The sequence below is a fragment of the Protopterus annectens genome, chromosome 8.part1 (genome assembly GCF_019279795.1).
Source record: "Protopterus annectens isolate FY-2018-M chromosome 8.part1, PAN1.0, whole genome shotgun sequence".
Lineage (NCBI taxonomy): Eukaryota > Metazoa > Chordata > Ceratodontiformes > Protopteridae > Protopterus > Protopterus annectens.
The window spans coordinates 28,681,598-28,699,667 of record NC_056742.1 but is presented as its reverse complement, the minus strand read 5'-3'; positions in this window follow the sequence as shown (position 1 = coordinate 28,699,667).

The following is an 18,070-nucleotide window of genomic DNA, read 5'->3' as shown; positions in this document are numbered from 1 at the left end:
TCTGGGTATTGCCATGGAGATTCTTGATATAACTATAGAAGGCTTTGTGGTTGTTTTTACTGTCTGCAAGAATTCTGCCTTCATAGCTGGCTTTGGAAGTTTTGATGAGGAATCTCAACATATGTAGAGGCTAATAAGGGAATTTTTCTATTCTTGGGGCTTCACCTTTTTCTGCATCAGTTTCTTCCTTCTGTTGTAGAGTTTATTAATGGCAGGGGACCACCAGACTGGCTTCCTTTTTTTTGGAGGAGAGCATCTTGGTTCTCTTGCGTATGACTAGTTCCATGCATTTATGTATGTGTTCGTACAGTGCATTGGTGTATGATTCAGCAGTCATGCATATATTTTCCCTTGGCATGGGTGCAGTGAAGTTATCCACCTCTGTTTTTAGGAGTCCAAAGTCAGCTTTGGAGATGTTTTTCATGCTGGATACCTTTGCGGAAGGTGTGGGTGAGATGTGGATTTCCATGGTGATATCGCAAAATAATCTCGGTGTGGTCATCTGCTGTTGTCAATGTTTTTTTCCCCACCCCTCCTTAGACTTGCCTTATATAGGTCTCATACTTTGTTGAATTCCATCACTGTTTTTGAATGAAAAATCTTTTTAGCAAGGCTGTTTAAATCATCCACCTCACTTTCTGTGAAAAAAAATCCTTATATCACTCCAAAGCCTCTCATGTTGTATATTGAAAGAGTGTACATTTATTTGCATATTTTTCTTGTGAAACACAAAAAGATGGTGCATATTTGGGCTCTATTGATTCTATTTATGATCATAAATGTTTCTATCATATTACCTAACTTCACTTTTTTCAAGATTATGCATATAAGTTCTTCTGATATTTCTTCCTATTGCTTCTTAGGGAGATTGTGCCCCATGTTTGCCTGCCTCAAAAGTGTCTCTGTCCTGTTACCTTGTGAAGATTGTCTTAGAACTGCATGCAGTACTCTAGAAATGGTTTTACTATATCTCTGGAAATGTAAAATGGGATGAAATTTTGTTTTCTGCTAGTGTTTCTTCTTCCCACACTAGTATCCTACCAGTCTTTTTTTGGTGATTTTTCAGATTGCCTGCATGCATTCAGATCATCATTCTTGTGTGTTTTTACATCCGTTAGTTGCAGTATTTACCCTCTACTTGTGAACTCATTTACCAGCTTGCTGCTACTCAGAGGTACTTTTTTGCATTAAGTTTCATGTATCTTGTTTAGACTCTTTTCCATTCCTGCCAAGTCCATATTCATCCTTCCTGGACCTTCAGATCCTTTAGAGAAATGCATACTAACACAAATCCTGTTATTCTAGCAATTTTCTAAGTTCATGAGAGAAATATTTATAATCTGTTCCTATTTATTTTAGACTTTGTCCAGATTTCTTCCATTAAAAGTTTGAGGTGTGCATGTCAGACAGTGAAATGCCCTAGTTAAGGTTAGCAGGTGGTTAGTTATTTGCTTATGCTCAAGCCCTGTACCTTAGCTACATGAAACAAAAGCCTGAATCCTCTACCCAAAATATGCATTTGCTTTGCTTGGCAAATGGTATCACTGTTGTGTATGGAGAAGTTTAAGGCAGTGTTAGTAGCACAGCAGGTAGTATACTTATGTTTTGCTGCAGAAGGCTGTGGGTTCTATTCCCACAGCACATAGATGGACTGCTGATACTGTATTGTATTTGAAGAGGGTGTGGTGCTGCAGTCCTACGTATGTCCTCCTTTGGATAACCATGAACCTGTTTTATTTTGTTATCCATTCCCTATTGCAATATTACCAAATTAGCATTTTTAATGTAACATAGGCAATTTATTCTTCAAGGGCAGGAGCAGTGAATTTGTAGATGAAATACTTAAATAAGTGTTTTGCTAGCAGCAACCTTTTCATTAGTTACAGTCAGATCTCATTAATGTGGAATTATTCAGATGACGTTTACTTCTGTAGACACTGTGCTTATTGACTGATATTCGTGGGTTGTAATGACGGAAGTTTGATTGACCTTTATGGTTGAAATGTTCTGAATTTGGGCAGTTTTGGCATTATTGGTTCATATGTTTTGTTTCTTTGCTTACTGGCTATAAATTTAAAACACGCTCTAACAAGTGGTGTTGTGTTATACAAGAGATATAATTTATTAAATATTATAATTTAATACAGTTAGGAAGGTGAATCAAAGAAATTTTGCATTGTCCTAAAAATGTGCGCAAGGGGTCTATGATTTGAAAACAGCCCAAAGTTAACTTAATCTGGGTCATGCCAGATGCATTTTCTTTGAGTGTGGGTTTCAATGCTGTTTCAATGAATGTGAGTTTCAAAGTCACAGAAGTTTTAATGCTAAGTCTGTTTTCATTGTGGGGCTGTATTGCATTGTTTAGTAAATGTCTATCAGTGGTTGTGCTGGAAAATTTGAAATAAGAGTTTTAAATTAAATCCAAATATCTGTAATCATTGCAGAAGTAAAGCAGAAAGCAGTATGCACACTGTGAGTTTTGAACAGTGTTTATGGCAACTGGGAAGAAATAGCCAAATAATTGTACACTGGAATGACTGAGTGGGTTTGAGGTGGGGGGGTTGACCCAAATGCAACATATGTGTACCACCACTTGTTTGTTTACAAAATAAACTGATAAACATTATTGAAGTAATTGATTTATGAACATTCTTTTTTATAAAAAACAGTAAAAATCGAATGTGTCTGATGAAGTGCTATGGCACTTTCATAAAGACTTCATCAGATCTTCCATAATTATTAAAAAACGCTTTGATTGTTATAGTTCATCCTTTAACTGTGTCTATTTCTTAAGGCCATGTTGATCATTCTCCTACTGTCCTAATGGGGGAGCTGCTTAGCTTCAGTGGTCTATTATAAGGCTTGAAATTAATTGTTCCCATACTGTCCTAAAGGTCCTAAAGGGGGAACTGCTTAGCTTCAGTGGTCAAGTATAACATTTAAAACTATTTAAAGCAATCCTAAAGTATTGAAATTAAATCAGATTCAATACCATATTAAAAGGGGCCAGATACAAAAGTGGGAAACTGATGTGCTGAGTGCAGGTGGTAAGCATAATTCAAACCAACTTGTGAAAAACACCAAAAGAGATTAACCATGCAGCTTAAAAAAAGAGAATAACAAGAAACAATATAATAATACAGCAAGTTAAAGTCAATCCCCCAGATTCTGCAAGCCCTGCACGGTGTGCAGGAGTAGTGCAGAAGCTCCAGCAGGGAATGTGATCCAGGAATAACCTGCAGGGACGTGCACGAGTGCTCGTGCACTAGTCCTGCACGGACTCAGCCCCTGTATGCAAATTACCCCATTTGCAGGAGAAATCCATGCAAATGAGGTGAATTTGTGATCCAGGAAGCTAGATACTGGCCGTGCAGGACTAGTGTAATCTGCAAAATGTACTCCGCCAGTAACGGAGTACATTTCTGCAAATTACAAAACGGAGCCACGACAGCTCCAAATAAAGGGTGGATATCACGTAGAAAGCATGCCAATGGCCAACTGTAAGGCCTTTGGCATGGAAAACATTTGCAAAAATAAAAAAAATTAACTTTTATTTTTTTTTAGCCGATCTTGACGGTTTCAGTGTAGGGCAGTGGTGCGCAAACAGGATCGGCTGGAAAAATAAGAAAAAAAACCCATAAAATAAGCATTCTAACCAAAATCACTGTTTTGCCGTTATACCCAATGGCAAGTAGAAGGCAACTTGGCCAGTAAATAGTGATTGCTAAGGAGGGAGGCTCAGTGTGGGACATGTAACTATGCATCAGCAGCCAATCCTATGCAAATGAGGGGAACGATACAGAATCCCAGATTTCCCCTGCATGCCTGTCAGCACCCAACAGTGTAAGAGCAGGAATAGCTTAGTCCAAGCCTAGGAGTTAGCTGACATCATAGGAGGTATATCAGGCATACTGTAAGTGGATTGGACCCCTGTGGCTTGGGTTTACTCCTAGCTTAGCAGAGCTAAGCAAGGGGGTGTGTCTGAGGCTTCCTAGCACTTTGTACATTGCCTAAGCAGGTGTGCATGCTACGCACTGGGTTTTAAAGGAAAATAAAAAAGGGAAACCAGGAAATAGCAGCTCTGTGCACATTTGAGGACTGTGTTTGTGTGGCACACTCCTGGCCTCAAACAGGAAGGTAATGAGAAGGGAAAACAGCAGTAGGAAGGTAATCTAGGAGAGCTAGCATATCTGGTAGGTGAAATGTAGCAGAATCAGACAATAACACAGGCAGCAGAAAAGCCCAGCCCAGAATACTACTATAAACTATGAAAACACCTTTCCCTCTGGTTTTTCCCATGTAGTCTACACCACTGGTGTATACAAGTGGGGACCTTTTAACAAACAAAAACACCAGAATGAAAGGGGCTGCAGCAGCTATCAGACATCAACATGTGGAAGAGGCTGCGGGTGGTGAGGATGAGAATGCTGTTGACCAGCCCACAGTGAGGAGATGGAGAAGGGTGTACAGCCCTTGGGTAACTTACCAGGGGCTAAATTAGCTGGAGATAGTGGAGCGCTATAGAGTGGACAGGGACCACCTACAGCAAATTGTTGAGCTGTGCCAGCTACAACTGACACATAGAACTAACAGAGGGGAACCCATCCCAGTGGATACTAAGGTACGTGTAGGCCAAGGAATACTAGCCACAGGTAACTCCCAAAGCCAAACTGGGGATATCATGGGGATCTCACAGGCATCAGCATCCAGAGTATTCCACCAGTTCCTGGATGCCATGTCAGCACATGCCAGTGAGCACGTATATTTCCTCAGCACCCGTGAGGTGTTGGCCAGCAATATACGTCTCTTCCACCAAATAGCAGAATACCCTGAGGTGGAGGGTGCTATAGATTGCATGCACATATGCATCAAAGCATCACCCAGTGAGTGGGGTAGGGTCTACATCCACCGCAACGGCCGCCCTTCCATCAACTGCCAGGTCATGTGCGAAGCCCAGGGCATTATAATGAATGTGTGTGCTGGCTGCCCTGGAAACTATCACGATTCCCACATCTGGCATCTGACAGAGCTGTACCACAGATTTGCCAATGGGGACATCCATTATGGTCACCTAGTGGGGGATGCTGGTTACACACTGGAGCCATGGCTGATGACACCCATTAGAAATGCACACACACCTGAACAAGAATTCCATAATGAGGCACATGCACAGACCAGAATCATAATAGAGTGTGTGTTTGGGATGCTCAAGTCATGGTTCTGGTGCCTGGACACATCTGGTGGAGCCTTGCAGTACTCACCAGCTACATGTACCCAAATTGTTAGCATATGTGCCATGCTACACAATATGATCCTGCGGAAACAGCTGCAGCAGGAACAGCACAGGCAGAGCCACACAACCCTTCACCAATGCCAAGGCCTGCATAGGCACAGAGTGACTCAGAAGAGGAACAACCTGAGCATGCCCCAGTATGCAGATGGAGCCATGCCCAGTATGCCATGGCCTTGCAAAGAGGCAATGCATAGCATATACACTGGCACAGTAGGGACCCAGGGAATGACACCTCTCTCTGACTCACACATACAGTAAAAGGGATGCCAAACATGACACTACTTGTGCGCAACAATATATAGGGAGTGTATTATGCACATCCAACATAGGCAGCCCCCAGCACCATCCTCAGTACTGGCACACCCACAAGGTAAGTCACCCCCCCCTTACCGATTGCAGATTGGAATAGTATGTGTAGTTACTTGTATCTATGGTATGGATGTGAGCATGCAAGGGAATCGGGTGGCTGAATAGGATGCCAGTAGACAGTAGACACCTATAGTGGCAGCATGAGATCTGTAGCAAATACGGCTGTCACCATAGTAGCCAATACTACACATGTTGACAAATCCCACTGCAGTTAATGTGCTGGGCCACATGTGTGTCTATATGACACACACATGCCAGTCAGGGATGTTCACATACCCAACAACAGTCACAGCCAGCAGGACAGGTGTAGACAAACACAAACAAAGGCTGTGCTAAGGCCACTGAATGATGCCTATGGGTATCCGCCCCCCCCCCCCCAGGCCTACACAGACAGACCACATCAGTTCAGGCAGCGGGATGTTAGTTCTGAAGGGTAGGAAGTCAGAAACTAATATTTAGGTCAATCAAACGTAGGACCTGTAGTACACTGACATACCTCTAGTCAGCATGATAAGTTAGAAAATAGAATGAAATGGAGTACCTGACATACCAGTACAGTCATAGCAAATGTGTACAAGTGTCAGGTGTGTAACCCCCAATCCTGTGTAGCAATGTAGAAACAGTCAGGTGTGCCCCCTCATAGCCTATGTAGATGTGTAGTAACAGTCAGGTGCCCCCCCCCAATTGTATGTAGAAATGTAGTAACAGTCAGGTGTGCCCCCCTATCCTACGTAGACATGTAGTAACAGTCATGTGTGCCCCCATCCTGTGTAGCAGTGTAGAAACAGTCAGGTGTACCTCCCCATAGCCTATTAGACATGTAGTAACAGTCATGTGTCCCCCCAATCCTATATAGAAATGTAGTAATGGTCTGGTGTGCTCCCAATCCAATGTACAAACATTGTAACAGTCAGGTGTGCCCCCCCAATCTGATGAAGAAATGTAGTAACAGTCAGGTGTACCCCCCAATCCTGTGTAGCAATGCAGAATCAGTCAGGTGTGCCCCCATACCCTATGTAGACATATAGTAACAGTCAGGTGTCCCCCCCCTCAATCCTATGTAGAAATCTAGTAACATGTATGTGTAGGTATAATACCAGTGGAGCACGGATCCCCAGAGATGGCCAAGGTAGCAGGATAGATTGTAGCATTTTTACAATATGCAGGTATATGTGTGTCAGGTTGGTGTGTGTTTCATATTGTGTGAGAGTGGTCAGTATGTATGTATGTATGTTGAGGTATGACCTGTTCACCATTGCCCACTACTGCTGACAGGGCCAAGCCCTCACAACTGCAGTGCCAAAGAAAGTTCCCACCAGTATAACACATGCTAGCGGTAAGCCATTGTAAATGTATGGTGGTAATATGTGTCACCATCTGAAAGATTGACATGGCATGGCTGTTGGGCTAGATATACAAGCACTTCACATGGGAAAGTACACCAGACATACAGTATGTAATGTGTAACTGTGAAATGGACACACACTTGGAATTGTACATACAGGTATGCATCACATTATCTGGGCCTGTAGTAGGGGAATACCAGTGTAGTCTGCCCGAACACTTGCAGATCACAAAGGTGGTAGGACTGATGTGCTGGGAAACAGCTGCTGTACCTGCACTTGTCACCATAACTGGAATGTCCCATGCATGCATCTGTGCATCAGATGCAAGTAGTGTCCATAGCACACATGCACCCAGCTCACCCAAACACCACCTACAGGTACCTCTCTAATCGTATCCCTGCTGTTGGGAATGGGTACAATATAACCCCCACCTGTATATGGCAATAGTGACAGAATGCAGCATGCAGTGCAGGTGTCCCATGCAGGTATGTCCCTAGCTGTAGATAGTACTCTGCCAGCATCCACACCACCTTATCAGTACTGATAGAAAGTGCTGGCATGAACACCTAGCACACATAACCTGTCACCCCAGGGGAATATACTGTATGGCAGTCTGGGACTTTAGGACTGACAGAATGCAATGGCCTGCCACAGCTGGCCCGCATCACCACCAAATGGCCTACAGGCCTCTGCCAAAGGTCTGTGTCTCACACGTACTGCCAATGCATGTTATGTCATGGACACCCACATAACAAAATAACACACTCCACATAAGCCATATGCAAGGCCATGTGGACAAACCACAGTAACATGTCCACCATGTCCCACTGTATATACTATGTACCAACACCGAAACACCTTTGTGATGAGGTGATAATCTTAGGGAAAGTATCAGAGATTGTATGCATAATGTATGGCAGAGGATAGAATAATAGAAGGGGGGGTGAAAGCATGGGCAGCATGGAATGTGCAAGGTCTGACACACAGCTGTGTGCACACACTATCCCTGGTTGCAAACACATAAATGGGTGGCTACAAACCTGCCCATACACCACAATAGGGGTAATGTCCTGACTCGTGGCCCCTGCTTCTGGGTAACCTGTGTGAATCTGTACACCTGTGAGGTATTACCACAGCAAGTTAAGACCATACTGTCATGTCGCTGGATGTACAAGTATGGGATCCTCTGCCAGCACTGTACCAAGGTGCTGAACCAGATACACAGACCCAGCAGCAAGTGTCTGCAGCTCCCCCTCCAAAATGGCATAACTTACCATGAATATGTAGGCATTTGCCCACAATACCAGACACAGCTGCATTCACCCTTATTCTCCAGGACATCACTGTGATCAAGAATGTCCACCTGACAGTACTTGAGGACATAAAACATCACAGTGTATGACAGTACACATGTCTGAATATCTCTGCTAACACCAGTACCATGTAGCAGAAGCAGCACAGACACATTCATCTACAGTCCACACTATTCCTTGCACAGCTGGCCCCATATTATCAAATGATCTATGGATACCCTGCAGAAACACTTTGCTACCTGTAGGTGTACAACACAAATGTCTGCACTGGAGTACAAATGACCTGAAATGGATCCACACATTCAATACAGAAGGGCATACTGGGCATGCTCACACACTTAGTGAAATGAAGGCAATGTCAGACAACAACATACCGAAAGGTCATACTGGGCATGCTCACAAACATAAACAAATGAAGCCCATGTCTACAAACTGCAGTGGAACATACATATCTGACTGTTGCAGATGTTAGTGCATACACCACTCAGTATGCACCAGTCATGCTTTGCACACACAGTGGATAGGAATACAGACATATATCCAAGGATAACACACTATAATAAGCCAAACGCAGACATACATAGATGTGTAGAAGAGAGTGACTGTGACAAAGAGCCATCCATCATGAGGCCTGTCCCACCCAGCACACAGCCAAATGGCTACAACCATACGATGTGTAAATGTCACTCACTGTAGAAATTAGCCACTGATACCATGATAGCGAGGGCTCCTGACATGTAGGTATGGCATAACTATTGTTGTCAAACATCTATCTGTCAACACATTCATCCTACTGCAGAGCTACTAGCCAAGCTGATGACTGTCAGTCTCTGTACAGATGTGCAGATGGCAGGTATCCACCTGGGATATGTACAGGCATCTTAACCTTGATTGACACTGACATGTCTTCCCAGCTGTGTAAGGACTGGCATATATTGGAGATAACACCCTGTATGCACCACATGCCACTGGTAATTCCACTACACTACCACAGTCAACAAAACGTGCTTGGGTACAGGACTCCATCACAGACACTAACCATCTGTTTTAATGCATATTGCATGCATGTCAACATGATCACCTCAGTGGCCATGTGCAGGATGCACTTGGAGGAATGGCTGATGCATGTCACTCTCACCCTAATGGTCACCACCATAGTGTCTGTCAATATATTGCATGCTGCCACATAGCAGGTGGGCAGAATACCACTGTACACACAACCCCTACACAACCCATCTCTCTTAGGAAAATAGCTAGGTACACAGCTATGACCACCTGCAGTGATGGATCCCAGTATTGACACATGTGTATGTGTGCATGACTGAGTATAGCAGTGTCTGTATGTTAGCACACCTGTACATGGGAATTCCATGAGGGCCTTCACAACCACGGCAACACCAATTGCCATAGCCAGTTGTGGCTGCTGATCTATGTACCCTGTTAAGCTACTACCATACTGGCTACATGACCCTTGCAGTATCATCAAAACATGGTTGTACAAATGGGTTGATAGGCATGGGATACCCATTTTGTTCTGGCAAGTGTGGGTATGTGTGCATGTCCATTTATCTTTAGGGTACAGCATTCCAAGGTCACATACACCTATTACAATACCCATTGCCACATGGCAGTACAGATAGTGTTGTTGCTGCCCATTGGTGAGCCATGACAATGCAACACCCTGCTATGCGTGTGACGTGCATCAGATGCATGTCACTGTAGTACCACTGTTGAGATCTAAAATGGGTTGTATCACAGCCGTGGCCAATTTGTGATGGTGGGTAAATCAGATTGTCATCATGGGTGTCAGGGAGTACAATATCCACTGGGGGATGTGGGTGCTGTGTACACTGTCATTACACCAAGGTACACCCGGTATATGTACCATGTACCACGTTATGGTTACCACTATCACCATCAACCATACAGATACCTGATACCACATTCCAGGCCAGTTATGCATGTGCTGTGTGCAGCCTACCTGTAACACATTGAACACATGTTCAAGTTAGTTAGCAGCGACAGGCCCTAGTCTCTCAGATGTGTGTCTGTCTTTTATATGTCTGTTAATGTGTATATGAAGGTATGTCACACTAAGTATTGTCCATATACACCCATTACATCCCCCATTAGCATACTGTACATGCCTGGGGATGTTCTACATGTAACATGTAACCTGGGACACACCACACTCTAAACGCTGTGTGGTGTGTGCAATGTAAGCCACTCACTACAGTATCACTACGTACCTAGGTAGGGGTCTAGTCCCAGTGTTGCCAAGTAACAGTGTGCATGCATGTGGATGGGTCTACATCAGATTGCAGGGTATACATGCCCCAGTGGGTCACCTGTCCATATGGCACAGGCAATAACTGTTATACTAACCTGTGACATGTGTTCAACTGTACCCCAGATATGTCACAGCCATGGTGTCACCACAGTGCCATACCCCGTTCTGCAATAGGACTGCAGACCATCCTCATGCTGACACATGTACACCTACAACAAAAATGGATAGCATTATAGAAACCACAATCAACCAGTGTTACTAACAGCTATAATACATCATTGCTGGATGGCTACACTAACTGACATATATGCATTACACTTTACTCCTTACATGTTACACTGCAGTGCTGTCATACACTGTAGTACAGTCACTGTGTGCATCAGAACCATATTAGCCTGTCCCTGCATTGATGATATGGATGACAGGTATCATCATATGCACAGGGTGTGTTGTTGGTTTGCCAGAGGTCGAGGGTGGGTTATACATTTGACACCATTTGTGTGGGTGAGGGGTGTACCGAGGTGAACTGGTCATGGTGATGTGGTGTGTGTAGGTATGGAGTTTCCCTAGGTGTGTTTGTATAGTGTGTGGGTATGCATGCACACAGTTCTGCCATCTGGTTGCCCTACACAGGCGTTTATGGACAGCTGCAGACCATACCTGGCAGGGTGTGCAGTTCACTGCCTCTGGCCACAGACACGTGGACTGTGCCTGCCAGGGGTTCCATGGGCATGTGCAGGTACAGGCCTTAATGTGCTACTCTCACCTGACAATGACAAATGTCCGCTGGTACCAGGTCCCTCCTGGGACTGGCCAGGACCACGTGGTCATGGCTTGCTGTGGTGAGGACAGCACCCCCCCACAGTGCCAGGGGTAGTACTGCCATTATGGGAACCCCTTAGTGTCCTAGCACATCCACGTTGACTGCCAGCTTTTGGCATTACTGGCCTACATCCACACAGCCATCACTGCACTCCCACCACACGTTCAAGCATGGACAGACCACGGTCGATGAAGGCTATCATCTCACAAGACCGTCTATCCATGAACTCATTTAACGCATGGATGGCACCAGCCAGTTCATGGGCGTTGTCACTTGCAGATATGAGAGCAGCCCTCTGCAGCCTCAGGCCCTGTCTAGTGTAACATTCTATACGTGCCTGTGCCTCCATGACAGCCTGAAACATGCACCAACTGGTACCAGCTATGTCGCCTCTGCCAGTGGCATGATGTCCAGCGGCCCTACCATGAGCACCCTGGGAAATCTGCCTATGTGGTGCCCTGCCAGGCATCTGGCTATGACTGCTGTGACCAGACACAGTAGGCATGGTCACCCTACATTCCTGTGCACACCACCAAATGGCAGCTGTCCCTCCGCTATGGCCGCTGATGATGAGGTATGTATAGGCATTGAAACTGTGTGCAGGGTTGGGGTGGTTAAAAGGGGGATGTCAAATGATGACACTGTTTCAGCCCCTGACAAGCCCACCTGTGCCTCAACAGTGCTATCATCATCTTTGGTGTCTGTATGGACACCACTATCAGATTGCATGCAGGAGGGGCCATGACCCACCTCGCCACCTGTGGGGGAAAACAATAAACGCACTTTCAAACCTGTACAGCATTGCCTAACAGTACACACACATGCACACACACACACACACACACACACACACCACCGTAATGCCTACCTGTCCATGACTTTACAGACAGTCCCACGTATATGTCCATGTGTACCCCATCCTGCATCACATTTGGTAACATGCACACATTGTTGCCACTCATTCACATATTAGTCCCCTAAATGCCTACACAAGTGATCACAACACAAGACCTGTTACTACATTAACTGCCTGACCTGTGTGTAGTGGTTTTATATGGCCTCACTGCTGTCATTCCGTGTTCACCCTGTGTATGTCCAGACATCATAAGCATAGCCCCTATATATGTGGGTTACTATGTTCACTCCATAATATCACGCACTGGTGTGTCGTGTGTACGTAAGGCTCAGTACATGCCAGATATGCTGCTCAATCAGCCTATCATGTGACAACTATAATATATGGATACACTCCCTGGTGTTGACTAGTACTTCCCCAATGCATCTGTATTGCTGCATGCATTGGTTGCAGGTGCCCTCTCTGCTGAATGTGATATTACGGGTGTACCTGGTGTCTACCTCAATGCCTGTTCCATGCTACATACCATATTATACTATCAGCTATCCTGTGATTACATGCATGACAAGTATTCCTTGTGTATATTTTGGCAGTCCATGTCCATGTACTGCATGATCCCAAAGGGAGGTACTGCTGTATGAACACGCTGCAATCACACATGTGCATACATGGCCAGCCACACAAACACACACACATGCTCACATGCATCATACATGCATCAACCTCCTTCCACTTCACCAGAGTGACCCTACAGACAAACTAACTACTCACCAGGACACAAACACATACATACATACACACACACACACACACACACACACACACACACACACACACACACACACACATACACACACACACACACACACACACACACACACACACATACAGGTGAGGTTGCACAATGATAGTCCGCACAGTCCTCCTATTACCCATCAGTCAACATGCATAACATATGGTACCCAACAGCATGCAGTGCAGCTATAGTCAATCCATGCTAGCAACAGTATACATGTGTGTGATGCATGTGCTGTGTCACTAGGTGATGCCCCTTCCCCTGGATACAACTGCACCCATGTACACAGTAATGCTGTGCACCTGTTCTGCACCCTGCATTGTACTGTGCACCACACCTCACAGGTGTAAATCCCATTGCTGAATGTGTACTACTGTGTCAGTTATGTCAGCTGTAATGCTCACAGCCCCTGTGCTTTCCAGCAACACATACCTGGGATGATATGTGGACTGATGTCATTTTTGAATGCCTGATGTCTGATTTACAGCTCTCAACATCAGCGGACCATGTATGACCAATCCAATACTCTTACACTGACAACCATCAGAGCATACCATGGCTATGGGATGTGTACACCCCCTTATTGATATGGCACACCCATCCTTCATCTGCCATGGGACCACATCACCGCATATCTTAACAGGACATGAGCCCGATATGTGACATATGTCCTTTACTTTCACATTCAGTGTCTACAGAATGTGTTAGGTGTGCGGATGCTGACCGCAATGCATACGCACTGTGTGGGCATATGTGGGCATGATGGTTTGTTGCACCTCTTGTTGTGTGTACTACAGCAGTCACTACTCCTGGCAGGGGTATACCAGCGTGGGCCATCTGCATTTGCCAGTGTATGTGCAGTCTGCCCTTCACATGTCCCCCTAATCTGCATGATTGCAAGGTCTACTCATGTGCACATCCCTTGGTGTTCATACACTGCTGTCACTATTGCTGTGGATGTAGGGTTACGTCTGCCACAGGTCCTGAACCTGAGTATGTGCAGATACAGCCATTCTTAGCATCCTTAGGATCCTTGCTGCAGTGCACTGGTGTGTCATGCTGACACCCCCCCTCTTTCAGCTTTTTTGCAGATGCATGACAAGTAAGCCCTAAACATGTATGTCACTTTGCAGTGTCCCATACACTGAACAGCACATGTTACAGCCTAGTCCCAGCTGATAATGTAGACCACTGTAATGCCTTATGCCCTAGTCTATCTCTGCAGCAGGTGCCATTGTCCTACAGGTATATACATTGGTGTTGCACTGTATATGGGTGTTGTTCCATACATGTCCCTACTGTAGGCCATATCTCTCACCATTATGTTACTCCCTGTGGACACATTCTGCAGTGCCAGGATGTTAGTTATCATGCAAGTGTGTGACATACCCTTCCAATACCCCATCATTGTCACCCCTGTGATGCCGTGCATTTCAAAGCAACAATACGTGCACATGTATCGCATGCATTCTGGTTGGGTATGTTAGATGTGTGCATGTAATACACCATCGCCATTACATGCCCGGTGTATTGGCAAGCATCTACATAAACCATACTCACCAGCTACAGGCTGCTGCCTTGGTGGTATCCCAGAGGGATCTGTATAAGAGGGTAAGAGATGCAAAGTCAGTGGCCACACCTGTGGCATTGCTATAGGGTGGGTGCAGTATTACAATACATCAACAGTACATTTCTACAATACTACCACATATGGACATCTGTTTATCACTACTATGCAGCAACAAAATATATCTATGACATGTCAGATATGCATGCTTTACATGTACCAATGCAGATGTATACGCAACAGTGGTCTACTGATGTACCCCGTGGTCTTACATGCATGCTTCTCGGATGGTGGGTGGGTGGCACCCACCTCCACAAAGGTGTCTTGCGGTTGGTGGCTGGCTGGATGGGCAGGTGCCACGAGGCTGGCCAGGAGCTCCTCCACATGTGTCAGGGGATAGATGGCATGGCCCCCCCCCCATGGTGAGGTGATCCCCTGGACTGCAGCAGCATGCCGACGGACATTGTGAAGAAGGTCAGAACAATGATGCTGGACCTGCTCATAACTGCAGTTGTGCAGTCTGACATCATTGACCCTGTGGACTAGGTCATTCTACAAGGCGATCAGCTTCCGCTGATCTTGGGTGACCCAGCCAAACATAGTGCTGTATTTGTTCAGTCAGGAGGATTTCATTGTCAGCTGCTGTGTAGGCTGGCAGCCTTCCAGGAGACATCGTGCCTGAAAGACATTAAGATGGACATAGGTGTGAGCAAGTCATGCAGCAAGGTAATCACAGTTCTTAATACAGCTCACTGTCACCCCACCACCATATCAGTGACAACAAACTGTACACACAACCCAGTAGGTATGGCTACAGCATACCTACCAGTCGGGCAGATATTGTACTGTACCACGCTTTGTGCAATGTTTTTGTAGCCATGTTCCCTGTGTGGACACTATCATTGCTGGCCTGTTACAGACAATTCACATGCATGCCATTGTCAAGGCCACAATGGTTCAATATATGCCTGTGGTATGCTTGCTATGTGTTTGCTACATGTCTGACATTCTGTGTTATTGCGGTTATCTATGCATGCTGTTGGACATGTTCTGGGATTGTGTAGACTACTACTACCAACATATGTTCTATAATAGTGGCACAATAGCATGTCTATGTACTATTGGCCCGCGGAAACACCTCTCTAAACTTATCTGCTCATGTTACCTGGCCACATCACATGTGTGACCCACCCTGGGGCCTCCTCATGTACTGGTCCAGCAATACCGTCAGGTGGAGCCAACCCAGGGAATGTTGTCCCACCCAGGGGCACACACAGACATGTTCCTGTCCCCTGAGGACAGGTCCAGGGTCTGTTCCATAACAGGCTCCACAGACACATGTGGGATGTGCTACATCACCTTGAGGCACCCATTATACATTCACAAGGCCCACATGCTCCTCCTGCTCAGCCTCCAGGCCAGGCACCTTCAAGACATGGACTGCTGTTGTGAGTAGCAGTGGGTGGGAGGCTTGTTCACATTGTGTCCATATTGAGGCCAATGGGGCATCCACATCACAGACCATACACACTATCCAGGGTGTTTACCCACCACATGTGTCACATACCACCCCTGTAGGCTGCCCTCTATATCTACCCACCTTGACTACCTCCATAACTATACCTGCCATACTTCCCCATATTCCCATTCCATACTTCACAGACAAGGGCAATGTGGCCCAAACAAGGGGTTCACATGTGACATACCCATCCATGTTGCACTCACTGACAGCTGTAGATATCTGTATGTATTGCTATTTGTACTGTTTCCTCACACATAGCATGCAGCACTGTGGTAGTAATAATTTAGGGAACATGTATTTACATGCATATATGTTTGTGTGTGTTTGTATATATGTAGAAATGTGCACATAGGTATATATCTATATATGTGTAGATATATGTGATGTTGTATATATGTGCTCATATATATGTCTGCACATGGGTATCGGTATATTTGTGGACATACCTGTATGTGTATATCTATATCTATATCTATATATATATATATATATATATATATATATATATATATTATATGCATACCTAATATTCAGACATCAGGTCCACAATCTCAGAACACCTTCCTGCATAGCTTGCTACAACACAGACAAATGCCACATATGGACACAGCCTGACATTAGGGGGGTATATGTAGGGTCAGATTGCAGGTAACCCTATTACACACCTTTGGCATCCCTGCATGCTACAATACAGGTTACCTGAGTATCCTGCAAGAGGTGGGCTGTGGAACCCACATGCCCATCATTATGGCATTATTTCCAGCACCAGCTATTGGCCATGTAATATACATACTTCCCATTACACAACACACACTATGATGGCTTACATCTTATCAGTCAGTGCTGCTCTGCATGGTTGATGGGTATGGCCCACTACCAACAGGGACAAACTCTATTGTCCTTAGCAGTTGTTCAGCTGAACATCATTACAACAACAACACCTTAAGGCACATATAAATCATTCCACATCATCTGTCCCATTATTATGGACCAAGTACTATGGTCAATTACATATATATATATACTTCACATACCTGTTCTGGGAATACAGACTCTTCTGGAGGGTTTTTTTCTGTGCCTTATACGCACTCTCTCTCTCTCTCACTCTCAGTCTCTCTCCAGTAAATAGAATGAGCTGCTTTGCATAGATTGCAGCATGGAATTTGTAAGTGATGCACATGATCAGGTGATGGAATCTGCACCAACCAGTGTCTTCCACTTGCTACCTGCATGCAGCATACTGTGTAGTACTTCCAATTAACACTGTCATGGCAATCAACTACTATAAATCCCTACATCATATGAGTGTGGTCCCTTTACCTTTCCTGTATGATGGGCATCCCTCCTGTGTGTGGCCAGCAGTGTTACAGACAGCAGGTAGCAATACCTCTTACAGGAGAACATGCACACTCAGGCCAGCTACATATTTGTATGAGGTTCCAGAACTACAGACAGAGTGTGAGTAGTGTTGTTGTCTGCATTGTATAGCATCAGCATTACAGGGTTTGTGTGTACATACTAGTTTAACTTGGAATGCAGTCTGTCTGCATAGCTTTTAACTGTGGGCCTATCCTCTTGATGGCCAGAGGACTGCCTGTTATGTTTTGTCTGTCCACCACACAGGTCTTGTGTTAGATATATCACTGGCAGTGTGTGTGTTGAGTGCTATCAGTACATGGCTACATCTATTTGTGTTTCTAACTTCATATTCCTCACTAAGGGTATGTTGCAGACTATCCTGTAACACCAGTGACTTGCTTAGTGTATGACAACAGTTTTACACGTATGGGCCTGTGTTCCAGCCTCTGTCCTTCACCTAAATACCAGGCTTTGTACATATGACATGCTGTCAGGGGTTGTTATGTAGTGGGCTGTGAGTATGTCATGTTGCCATT